The 12490-nt window shown below is 35.4% G+C and overlaps 2 non-coding genes across 2 annotated transcripts; both read right to left on the reverse strand.

Moving 5' to 3' along the window:
- Nucleotides 1–10968: 10968 nt before the first annotated feature.
- On the reverse strand, nt 10969–11042 carry TRNAW-CCA (transfer RNA tryptophan (anticodon CCA)). Its single transcript has one exon. It is a non-coding gene; the product is annotated as a tRNA-Trp (tRNA).
- Nucleotides 11043–11181: 139 nt separating this feature from the next.
- On the reverse strand, nt 11182–11255 carry TRNAP-UGG (transfer RNA proline (anticodon UGG)). Its single transcript has one exon. It is a non-coding gene; the product is annotated as a tRNA-Pro (tRNA).
- Nucleotides 11256–12490: the final 1235 nt, after the last annotated feature.

Consider the following 12490-nt stretch of genomic DNA (forward strand, 5'->3'; position numbering starts at 1 on the left):
TCAAAGATGGATAATTTCGTATCTAACTCGATAAAGGCAGGCGCAGATCTATGAATAGGGAACGTTGCACTACTATCTACAGGACCCAAATTGTCAACAGGCTCCCCAAGAACGTTGAAAATTCGTCCGAGAGTAGCTCCACCGACCGGAACACTGAGAGGAGCTCCCGTGTCAATCACTTCCATTCCTCTCATCAACCCGTCCGTAGCACTCATAGCTACAGCTCTAACTCGATTATTTCCTAATAATTGTTGTACCTCACAAGTCACATTAATTTGCTTATCGGCAGTGTCTCTACTCTGGACTACCAAAGCGTTATAAATATAAGGTAACTTGCCTGGGGGAAAAGTGACATCCAGCACGGGTCCAATAATTTGATCGATACGACCTGTACTTTTTTCTTCAATTGTGGAAACCCCGGGAGGAGAAGTAGTAGGATTGGTTCTCATAATTATCACATAATTAAAAAAAAGGAATTTGTCGAAATTTTTCTTTTTTATTGTTGAATAATGCCAAATCAAATCAAAAAAAATCCAAAAGTAAAAAGGAAATGAATTAGTTAATTCAATAAGAGAGAAAAGGGGACCAGGACTTGATTTCGTTGCCCAAGCGAATCCCATTCAATCGTTTACTCATGGAATGAGTCCATTGGAAAGTTCAATCAATCTTTTTTTTCATATACATTTTGCCTTTTGTGGAGGATCTGTGCCTACTCTACTTTCCTATCTAGGACTTCGATATACAAAATATATACTACTGTGAAGCATAGATTGCTGTCAACAAAGAATTTTATTAGTATTTAGTTAGGTATTTGCATTCAAAATAAGAAAAGAGAACTATTAAGAACTTGTAAAATAAGGATTAGGAATTAATTTGGGTTGCGCTATATCTATCAAAGAGTATACAATAATTATGGATTTGGTAAATCAAATCCATGGTTTAATAACGAACCGTGTTAACTTACCATAACAACAACTCAATTCCTATCGAATTCCTATATTGGAATTCCTATAGGATAGAACATACACAGGGTGTACGCATTATATATGAATGAAACATATTCATTAACCTAAGCATGCCCTCAATTTTCTTTAATGAGTTGATATTATATTAATTGAATATCCTTTTTGTTTTACGAGATTTTTGCTAAAGTTTCATTTACGCCTAATTAACATCGAGTAGACCCTGTTATTGTGAGAATTCTTAATTCAAGAGTTATAGGGAGGGACTTATGTCACCACAAACAGAAACTAAAGCAGGTGTTGGATTTCAAGCTGGTGTTAAAGATTATAAATTGACTTACTACACCCCAGAGTATGAAACTAAGGATACTGATATCTTGGCAGCATTCCGAGTAAGTCCTCAGCCTGGGGTTCCGCCCGAAGAAGCAGGGGCTGCAGTAGCTGCCGAATCTTCTACTGGTACATGGACAACTGTTTGGACTGATGGACTTACCAGTCTTGATCGTTACAAAGGACGATGCTATCACATCGAGCCTGTTGCTGGGGAAGACAACCAATGGATCTGTTATGTAGCTTATCCATTAGACCTATTTGAAGAGGGTTCCGTTACTAACATGTTTACTTCCATTGTAGGTAACGTATTTGGTTTCAAAGCCCTACGTGCTCTACGTTTGGAGGATCTACGAATTCCCCCTACTTATTCAAAAACTTTCCAAGGCCCGCCTCATGGTATCCAAGTTGAAAGAGATAAGTTGAACAAGTACGGTCGTCCTTTATTGGGATGTACTATTAAACCAAAATTGGGATTATCCGCAAAAAATTATGGTAGAGCGTGTTATGAGTGTCTACGTGGTGGACTTGATTTTACCAAAGATGATGAAAACGTAAACTCACAACCATTTATGCGCTGGAGAGACCGTTTTGTCTTTTGTGCCGAAGCTATTTATAAATCACAGGCCGAAACCGGTGAAATCAAGGGGCATTACTTGAATGCGACTGCGGGTACATGTGAAGAAATGATTAAGAGAGCTGTATTTGCAAGAGAATTAGGGGTTCCTATTGTAATGCATGACTACTTAACTGGGGGATTCACCGCAAATACTACTTTGGCTCATTATTGCCGCGACAATGGCCTACTTCTTCACATTCACCGTGCAATGCATGCAGTTATTGATAGACAGAAAAATCATGGTATGCATTTCCGTGTATTAGCTAAAGCATTGCGTATGTCTGGGGGAGATCATATCCACTCCGGTACAGTAGTAGGTAAGTTAGAAGGGGAACGCGAAATGACTTTAGGTTTTGTTGATTTATTGCGCGATGATTTTATTGAAAAAGATCGTGCTCGCGGTATCTTTTTCACTCAGGACTGGGTATCCATGCCAGGTGTTATACCGGTAGCTTCAGGTGGTATTCATGTTTGGCATATGCCAGCTCTGACCGAAATCTTTGGGGACGATTCTGTATTACAATTTGGTGGAGGAACTTTAGGACATCCTTGGGGAAATGCACCTGGTGCAGCAGCTAATCGAGTGGCTTTAGAAGCCTGTGTACAAGCTCGTAACGAAGGGCGCGATCTTGCTCGCGAAGGTAATGAAATTATCCGAGCAGCTTGCAAATGGAGTCCTGAACTAGCCGCAGCTTGTGAAGTATGGAAGGCGATCAAATTCGAGTTCGAGCCGGTAGATACTATTGATTAACTAGATAAAACTAAAGATAAAGAAGGTATAAATAAAAAAGAAACGAAATAAAAAGAGAAAAAAATCAGTTATGAAATGCAGTAATTCTTCTTTATTCTTCTAATTGATTGCAATTAAACTCGGCTCAATCTTTTTTAGAAAAAAAAGATTGAGCCGAATAAAAATAGATCATGATATGATCATGAGACTTGACAAATTGAGATTCGTCTATTCTATATATCTAGAATATATATATTAAGGTATAATACAATAAAGAAATACAAATAAAATAATAAAATAATAAAATATAGTATTATCATATGATAATGATAATGGAATCAAATACGCAGTATTTACAGAAAAAAGTCTTCGTTTATTGGGAAAGAATCAATATACTTTTAATGTCGAATCGGGATTCACTAAGACAGAAATAAAGCATTGGGTCGAACTCTTCTTTGGTGTTAAGGTGGTAGCTGTGAATAGCCATCGACTACCTGGAAAAGGTAGAAGAATAGGACCTATTCTGGGCCATACAATGCATTACAGACGTATGATCATTACCCTTCAACCGGGTTATTCTATTCCACTTCTAGATAGAGAAAAAAACTAAAGGAGAATGAATGAAAAAAGACATAGTTTGGAAGTTAGACCTTTTTATAGGACTCTCTTTCAATTTCAAAAAAGAGGACGTTTGAAACTTTTAACAGGCGTAATCGTGAGTCAACAAGTGACTCGAACTGTGTGTAAAAAAAGAAGCATTTTTTTTTTTTCAAAATGCTAGAACTAGATAAGGAAGTTTTCTATAACCTTGAGAAAAAGGATAAAAAGGTAGTTTTTTTTTAGTTTATGACTCCGATCAAGAGCGAGAAATCCTTGATTTGGGATTGGACATAGAACCTGGACCCATCGTAGAGACGTTTAGTTCAAAAGAAAGGATCGTATCCTGATGGTAAGAATTATACTTTCGTGGAAATACAGCGCTATAGACTTCAATGCGGTAGAGTAGACGTTTTGTTTCTAATTTTTCTGGACCAAACCTCCGCTCCGACCCAACGATACAATGAATTTTTTCTGTTCATATTCATAAATAAAAAAGATTCGGAATCGCAATGCTACTATATGCGTCCAGAGGAGTATTTGGAATAATATTCTTCTATAATCCATTATTGCGGGGGGTCTTACTAACAGGGCTTCGCTGCACGGGACAGGTCTTCGTCGAAAAGCTAACTCCACCCGGCATTTTCATACCCTTTCTTTGGGTGGTATATCGCCTTTTAAAGTCTAAGAGGGTAGTAGGGGATCTATAGTAGGTAAGATAATTTGCCCTTTGATTTTGATTGAATATACTATTTTTCCGCCTTTACCACGCATTATTGTATGCGCTTCTAGAGAAGTATGTATGCAGGAAGTAAATTCTAACCGCTTTCTTTTGAATCCAATTTCAAATTAGATTAGAAAGATAGAAAGGCCATGAGGATGGGAAAATCAAAATAAAATCTTTTTAATTAGTTCTCCTTTTTTGGAATTTTCTTATTATCCTTTCATTTTTTTTACAGAATATTTTTCAAACTAAAAATAAAAAATACAATACAATAGTCAATATTCCTTATAATAGATATACTTAATTATATCATAAGAATCTTAAGATATTTTTCGACTAGATAGAAATAGTAAATTTGAATTGAGACACCTATTCCATGACGGATTTAAACTTACCTTCTATTTTCGTGCCTTTAGTAGGCTTAGTATTTCCGGCAATTGCAATGACTTCTTTATTTCTTTATGTGCAAAAAAATAAGATTGTCTAGTATTTTTTAGTGTAAGTAATATAATATGGTAGGGTATGTGGCTTTTTCTACACACACTTTCTACACACAAATGAAAAACGGTTATGGATGCGGATATAGGCTACGAGCATAAATGCATGAATATGCAGAGCCAGGTATAGCGAGTTTTATTTTATTTATTTTAATTGAATCAACGAATATTTTTTGAATAGAAAGTCAATGTATCTAACCTATTATTTCACAGGAGTACTAGTTGCTGAAGGCGATTTCAGAATCAAAAAAAGTAAAGTCAAAATTATTTAGCTTATTCTCTCAATTTCAATCGACCGCTGCTGGATTTAGTATATCTAATATGAATTGGCGATCAGAACACATATGGGTAGAACTTCTAAAAGGTTCTCGAAAAAGGGGTAATTTTTTCTGGGCCTGTATTCTTTTTCTAGGTTCACTAGGATTCTTATCGGTTGGGATTTCCAGTTATCTTGGTAAGAATATTATATCTATACTTCCATCTCAAGAAATTCTTTTTTTTCCGCAGGGGGTCGTGATGTCTTTCTACGGAATCGCAGGCCTATTCATTAGCTCCTACTTGTGGTGTACTATTTTGTGGAATGTAGGTAGTGGTTATGACCGATTCGATAGAAAAGAGGGAATAGTGTGCATTTTTCGTTGGGGATTCCCTGGAATAAAACGTCGCGTCTTCCTTCGATTCCTTATGCGGGATATCCAATCAATTAGAATTCAGGTTAAAGAGGGTCTTTATCCTCGTCGTATTCTTTATATGGAAATCCGGGGCCAGGGGATCATTCCCTTGACTCGTACTGATGATAAATTTTTTACTCCACGAGAAATTGAACAAAAAGCTGCCGAATTGGCCTATTTCTTGCGCGTACCAATTGAAGTATTTTGAGGTATCTTTTTTGAACTGAGTTGAATGAAGAAAAGAAGAATTGGAAGAAGAAAAGTTTTCTCAACACAGGGAGGAAGTCCCTTCTAAATTGGATTTGTTATTGTAAGGGGATTTTTAAGTATTTATCTAAAGGAAGGAACAAACGAGGATAAGAGAAATTTGCTTTTAATTTTTTTTTATCCAAGTTAGATATATCGCATACTATTCTTCCTTTTTCATCCGAAAGGGCTTTTTTTTTATTCTATTTCACTATTTCATTCCATCTAGATCTAAGAAAGAACCCAATGCACTGAAATTCCACTAATAACTAATATACAAAAAAGAAGAATAGATACAGGGTATCAAACCTATAGAGTTTTTGCTTCAAAGAAATAGAAATATCATGAAATAGAAATATCATCATATAGAGTCAGGGAATGGAATAGAGTCAGCGAATGAAGCATATTCATTAACAACTCCATTTACAGATCAAAAATGAAAAAAAAGAAAGCATTGCCTTCTTTACTATATCTTGTATTTATCGTACTTTTGCCTTGGGGGGTCTCTTCCTCATTTAACAAATGTCTGGAACTTTGGATTAAGAATTGGTGGAATACCAGGCAATCCGAAACTCTCTTAACTGATATTCAAGAGAAAAGGATTCTAGAAAGATTCATAGAATTAGAAGAACTTTCTCTCTTGGACGAGATGATAAAAGGGAAACTAAAGACACATGTACAAAAACCTCCTACAGGAATACACAAGGAAATAATACAATGGGTCAAAATAAATAATGAGGATCATCTCCATACCATTTTGCATTTCTCGACAAATATAATCTGTTTGGCTATTCTAAGTGGTTCTTTTTTTCTGGGTAAAGAGGAACTTGTCATTTTGAATTCTTGGGTTCAGGAATTCTTCTATAATTTAAATGACTCAATAAAAGCTTTTTTTATTCTTTTAGTTACTGATTTTTTTGTTGGATTTCACTCCACCCGTGGTTGGGAACTAGTAATTCGTTGGGTCTACAACGATTTTGGATGGGCTCCTAACGAGCTTATTTTCACTATTTTTGTTTGTAGTTTTCCAGTAATTCTAGATACATGTTTGAAATTTTGGGTCTTTTTTTGTTTAAATCGTCTATCTCCTTCGCTTGTAGTCATTTATCATTCAATTAGTGAAGCATAAATTCATTTGATCTCCCGATATTAATATTAATCAAATTAGCAAGCATCTTTTTTTAGAAAGAAAGCCCTTTTCCATTTTAGCAAAATTCTTTCTATTTATACCTACTTTAAGGTATTCATCATTGCAGTACAACTGTTGCAGTAGAATGACAACAGATTCGTGTATAGGGAACTAGATTAGCTTAGCTACCTATCTAATTTATTGTAGAAATTCTGGGATCTGCGATTGGACATGGAAAATAGAAATACTTTTTCTTGGGTAAAGGAACAGATAACTCGATCGATTTCTGTATCGATCATGATATACGTAATAACTCGGACATCTATTTCAAATGCATATCCCATTTTTGCGCAGCAGGGTTATGAAAACCCACGAGAAGCAACTGGACGAATTGTATGTGCCAATTGCCATTTAGCTAGCAAGCCCGTCGATATTGAAGTTCCCCAAGCTGTGCTTCCCGATACTGTATTTGAAGCAGTTCTTCGAATTCCTTATGATATGCAATTGAAACAAGTTCTTGCTAATGGAAAAAAGGGAGGGTTGAATGTAGGTGCTGTTCTTATTTTGCCCGAGGGATTCGAATTAGCGCCGCCCGATCGTATTTCCCCTGAGTTAAAAGAAAAGATAGGAAATCTTGCTTTTCAGAGTTATCGTCCCGATAAAAAAAACATTCTTGTGATAGGCCCTGTTCCCGGTAAGAAATATAGTGAAATTGTCTTTCCCATTCTTTCCCCTGATCCTGCTACGAAGAAAGATGCTCATTTCTTAAAATATCCCATATATGTAGGGGGAAACCGAGGAAGAGGACAGATCTATCCTGATGGTAGCAAGAGTAACAATACAGTCTATAATGCTACGTCAACAGGTATAGTAAGAAAAATACTACGTAAAGAAAAGGGGGGGTATGAAATATCCATAGTTGATGCATCAGATGGACGCCAAGTGATTGATATTATACCTCCCGGACCAGAACTTCTTGTTTCAGAGGGGGAATCCATCAAGCTTGATCAACCATTAACAAGCAATCCTAATGTGGGAGGTTTTGGTCAGGGGGACGCAGAAATCGTGCTTCAGGATCCATTACGTGTCCAAGGCCTTTTGTTCTTCTTCGCATCCGTTATTTTGGCACAAGTTTTTTTGGTTCTCAAAAAGAAACAGTTTGAAAAGGTTCAATTGTACGAAATGAATTTCTAGGTCCCGGGATTTCTTACCATCAAGTTGGTAAAAAGCCTCGATTTATTGGCAATTGCTAGAATTATCTATGATCTATTTTGGAAATCCTTTTTTTGTTTAGACTGCTTTTTGTTTATGAGATGTCTGGAATTCCTTATTTATATCCCATGCAAAAGAAGAGAATCCAAGGCAAAGGCGAGAACAATCAAATTAAAATTTCTTCTTTTTCGGAGGGATTGCAGGTCTTCTTAATCGTCTATTCGGCACAAGAAAAAGCCTTTTTCTTGTGCCGATTCTTCTTGTATCAAAATAAGAATCCTTTTTCTTCCTAATTCGTCAAAGATTACTATTTCTTCTTTATTCGGGTCTGTCTCTTGGACCTCTTTTTCTTTTGCTTAGGTTTAGCCGAGGTAGTGGACAAACAGAGGGGAAGAAAATATGGCGGGGGAAAAATTTCTTGTGATTGTGAGCAAATTGCTTGGCTTGTTTAATTAAGTTCAACTTCAAATTTACAGAAATTTTGCAAAAAAAAAGTAAACTCTTCCATTGAAGGTTTTTTTATTTTTAGGCTAGTTGAATAGTTTTGATTAAGGTTTTATTAGTTTATTACTCGAAACTAAATCAAGGATTTTCAGGATACTTCCTTCGTGGAATAAGATATTGGATCCTCGAGTGATCTCTTTTTCTTGTTGCTTCATAAGAGTGAATCGAATAGATTCAATTCGCGTTATAAGAGTAAAATAAAAATTCCGCGGGTCCTTTCCGCTCTAATCAGATAAAGGGGGGTAAGGACCCGCTAAGCTCCTACTTTTTCATGTTTACAATCTGGTCCCTCCGATTACTATAGAGATGAACCCAATCCAGAATATGAACCATAAAAGAAAACACCTACTAAACCAATCACAGCAATACCAGCTACAGTACCTATCAGCCAAAGAGGAATTCTTCCAGTAGTATCGGCCATTTCCCCTACTTTCCTCCACATTTTATCAATTGGTCATGCTAGAGACAAAAACAGTCATGGGTAGTTATAAGGATGGTATCCTTCCAAATGGGATAAGAGAATTCTTATTAGTCTCTTTCTTTCTCTCAATTGAAGAAGTAATTGGAAAATAAAACAGCAAGTACAAAAATGAGTAATAAACCCCAGTATAGACTGGTACGATTCAATTCAACATTTTGTTCATTCGGGTTTGATTGTGTCATAGTTCTATAGTTGGAATTTGTTTTATCGTTGGATGAACTGCATTGCTGATATTGATCCCAAGAAAAAAACAGTAGGTACAGCTAGTCCGTGAATAGCCAGCCATCGCACTGTAAAAATAGGATAGGTTCGATCTATGGTCATTGAGGGCCTCCTAAAAGGATCTACTAAATTCATCGAGTTGTTCTAAAGAATCAAAACGGTCGGTTATTAACGGAATTCCTTGTCGGCTTTCCGTGAAATACTCGTTTGGCCTAGGACTTCCAAACACGTCATAAGCTAAACCCGTACTGACAAATAACCAACCCGCAATGAATAGGGAAGGTATAGTAATGCTATGAATAACCCAGTATCGAATACTGGTAATAATATCAGCAAAAGAACGTTCTCCCGTGCTTCCAGACATGCTGAACTCCCAAAATTTTTGTACATTCAAAAAAGGAATTGATTCCGTAAAAGATGGGATCGACCAGTAAATAGAAAATTACTGATATTTCATCCTTGTGAGATTGTCAATTTTGTACCAAAGGTGTATTTTGAGTATACCGAATTAGTATAGCTATCCTTCCTATGGCACAGCAATCTGGTTTTGCCTGGTTCCGAAACATAATTACTTTTTTATTTTTTTTTTGTCTATAGGTAAGCTATATGTTATTCAAGGCATCAATAGAAAACCCCATTTTTGTAGGTTCTACTTACTTTTCATTGGCTTCGGAATAATAGAGTAATTCGGAATAGCAGCCAAAATCTTGGGAAAATCTAAGTTAATGATCAATAGGTTTGGATAAATAATTTAGGAAGGATATTCTCATACTGACACAATACAAGGACAAGTATATGTGAAATCTATCCTTTCATAATTCGTAATTCATCCTTGTATTGTTTGTTGGATTAGGTCTAACTTTCTTGACCAAACTGCGAGCGCGGAACTTTACGAGATGAAATAGGGAAAGACAGAAGATAGAATAGAACTTAAAAGGATAATTGAAGTGACTCGTCTTCGAATCTACTTTGGTTGGAGTTCGAAAAAGGAATAAAAATAAAGTAAATTCAAGGAAGAGCTTTCTTTTTTTTTTTTTTTTAACAGCCCCTTGGCAGGTCGTGGAATGCTTTTGTTCTCCTCTTATTCCATATGGAATACAATCAGTTAAAATAAGAAGGAATAGGGGAATATTCGATCGTTCACTCCAAAAAGAGGGTCCTATTGAAAAAGAAATTATCCAAAATAGAAAGAAGTTTTTTTTTTCAAATTCAATTGTTTATTTATCTCTTATTCAAAAATTTCCCTGAAAATTGAATTTCTTTTTTTCATTCAATGGGGTTAGATGATCTAGTTCTTAATATTATTACTTTACTCAATTGACAAATTCCACAACAAATCTCTTGATTCGGAATTAGGGACTCATGTATCATCTGATGAATCCACTTTCTTTTACACTTCTGTATCTTACTCTATCTTGTTTTTTAGTATTATCTAAAATAACTGATGAATTATGAATTTTCCATAACTTAGGTAAATGCTTTACCAACATATGTAGTGTAGTAAAAAAAAATAAATGGAATTTAACTCTTTCATGCTTACTTTAACTAGTTATTTTGGTTTTCTACTGGCTGCTTTAACTATAACCCCAGCTCTATTTATTGGCTTGAACAAGATACGCCTTATTTGAATTGACTGAATAATTATAATTCAGAAAAGAAAAATCTTTCTTTGGGATTCCTGGCATTCTACGACTCTTTTCCAGACTAATTAGGAATTCTTTTCTTGGTCATTGAGATTCGTGGATAATTTAGAGTACTATTTAGGGATAGATCGTACCTCTTTTTTTATCCCCTCGAACAAATCGAAATGATTGAAGTTTTTCTATTTGGAATCGTCTTAGGCCTAATTCCTATTACTTTAGCGGGATTATTCGTGACTGCGTATTTGCAATACAGGCGTGGGGATCAGTTGGATCTTTGATTGAGTCATTTTTTTTTTTTGATTGACCTCCTCCAGACCAGAGAGGAGGTCAAATTGAAATTGGAGTTACAATTCAATTTTGTTAAGTTATTTTACTCTGCTTCGACATAAAATAGATGGAATCACGCTCTGTAGGATTTGAACCTACGACATCGGGTTTTGGAGACCCGCGTTCTACCGAACTGAACTAAGAGCGCTTTCATTCATTCAAAAAGAAAATCTTTTTCTATTCCTAATGTATCTCACGTACGTATAGTCTCCACAAATTCAAGTTATACCCACTTTACTTTAATTGATCTCGTCGCTACTGCCTATAAAGAAGAAAGAAGTAATAGGTAGGGATGACAGGATTTGAACCTGTGACATTTTGTACCCAAAACAAACGCGCTACCAAGCTGCGCTACATCCCTTTTCCAAATTAAATTGTTGTACAATGCCATTGTACACAATTCCTGTCTTCTTTTCCACATCATAATTTTCTTCTTCTTTCTTTCTCTATCTATATATAGAACCCTCGTGTCATTTCTTCTTTTTGGTCTCATATAATTAAGGAATTATATACATATAAAATCCAATATAATTTCGCCTATAAAAGAAGGATTACTTTTCCTTGGTAATATATAGGAAGAAGGGGTCATCTTTTTCTTTTTTAGGGATAGGAAAATTTCGTCGATATGGTTCATTTTATATATAGCATAACAATCTTGGGCAAGAGTTTATGATCATATATGTATTCCAACAAGGAAGGAGGATTTTCAATGCGGGATATAAAAACATATCTCTCTGTAGCACCCGTGCTAAGTACTCTATGGTTTGGTGCTTTAGCAGGTTTATTGATAGAAATTAATCGTTTATTCCCAGATGCTTTGTCATTCCCTTTTTTTTAATTCTAGTTATTGCTATGGGAGGGATAGATTTCTTCGTGATATGACAAAATTTGATCCTTTTCAATCTTTTTTTAGTATCGGAAGGAAAAAGAAAGAAAAGATGGATTGGGTTGAACCTCAGAGTCATTAAAAATTTGGTAAACCCCATTTTTGAAAATAGAAATTCAATTTAAAGGGGTACCCAAGCTAAATAAGGCCTCAGAAATCAGAGCATAGAAAAGGCGGGGCTGGCTAATTAAATGAAAGGATTTCGAACCAAAATCTTTGCTAATTCGACAAGGATTGTATTCTTTAATTATTTCTCTATTTTTTATTACTTAATTAAAGAATAAAAAAAAATTATTCTAATGAATTTTATTCTTCTTCTTCGGATTCAAAATAGAAGAATAAAAGAATAAGTAGAAGAATTAAGTTAAGTCAATCCAAAAAGAAAAGGAGGTTCATGGCCAAGGGAAAAGATGTTAGAATCAGAGTTATTTTGGAATGCATCAGTTGTGTTCGAAAAGGTGCCAATGAGGAATCGACGGGGATTTCTAGATATAGTACTCAAAAGAATCGCCACAATACACCCGGACAATTAGAATTCAAAAAATTTTGTCGTTATTGTCGCAAGCATACGACTCATCACGAAATAAAGAAATAGGAACATCGTGTGTTTGATCTTTCCAAACAACAGAAAGAGTAAGAACTTCATATTTAATATATAAAGAAAACATAGTATAGAATACAAAATACAAATCAACTCATCTGATTTCCGG

Source organism: Triticum urartu, unplaced genomic scaffold (genome assembly GCF_056163025.1).
Source record: "Triticum urartu cultivar PI428250 unplaced genomic scaffold, HENAU_Tu73 scaffold2, whole genome shotgun sequence".
Lineage (NCBI taxonomy): Eukaryota > Viridiplantae > Streptophyta > Magnoliopsida > Poales > Poaceae > Triticum > Triticum urartu.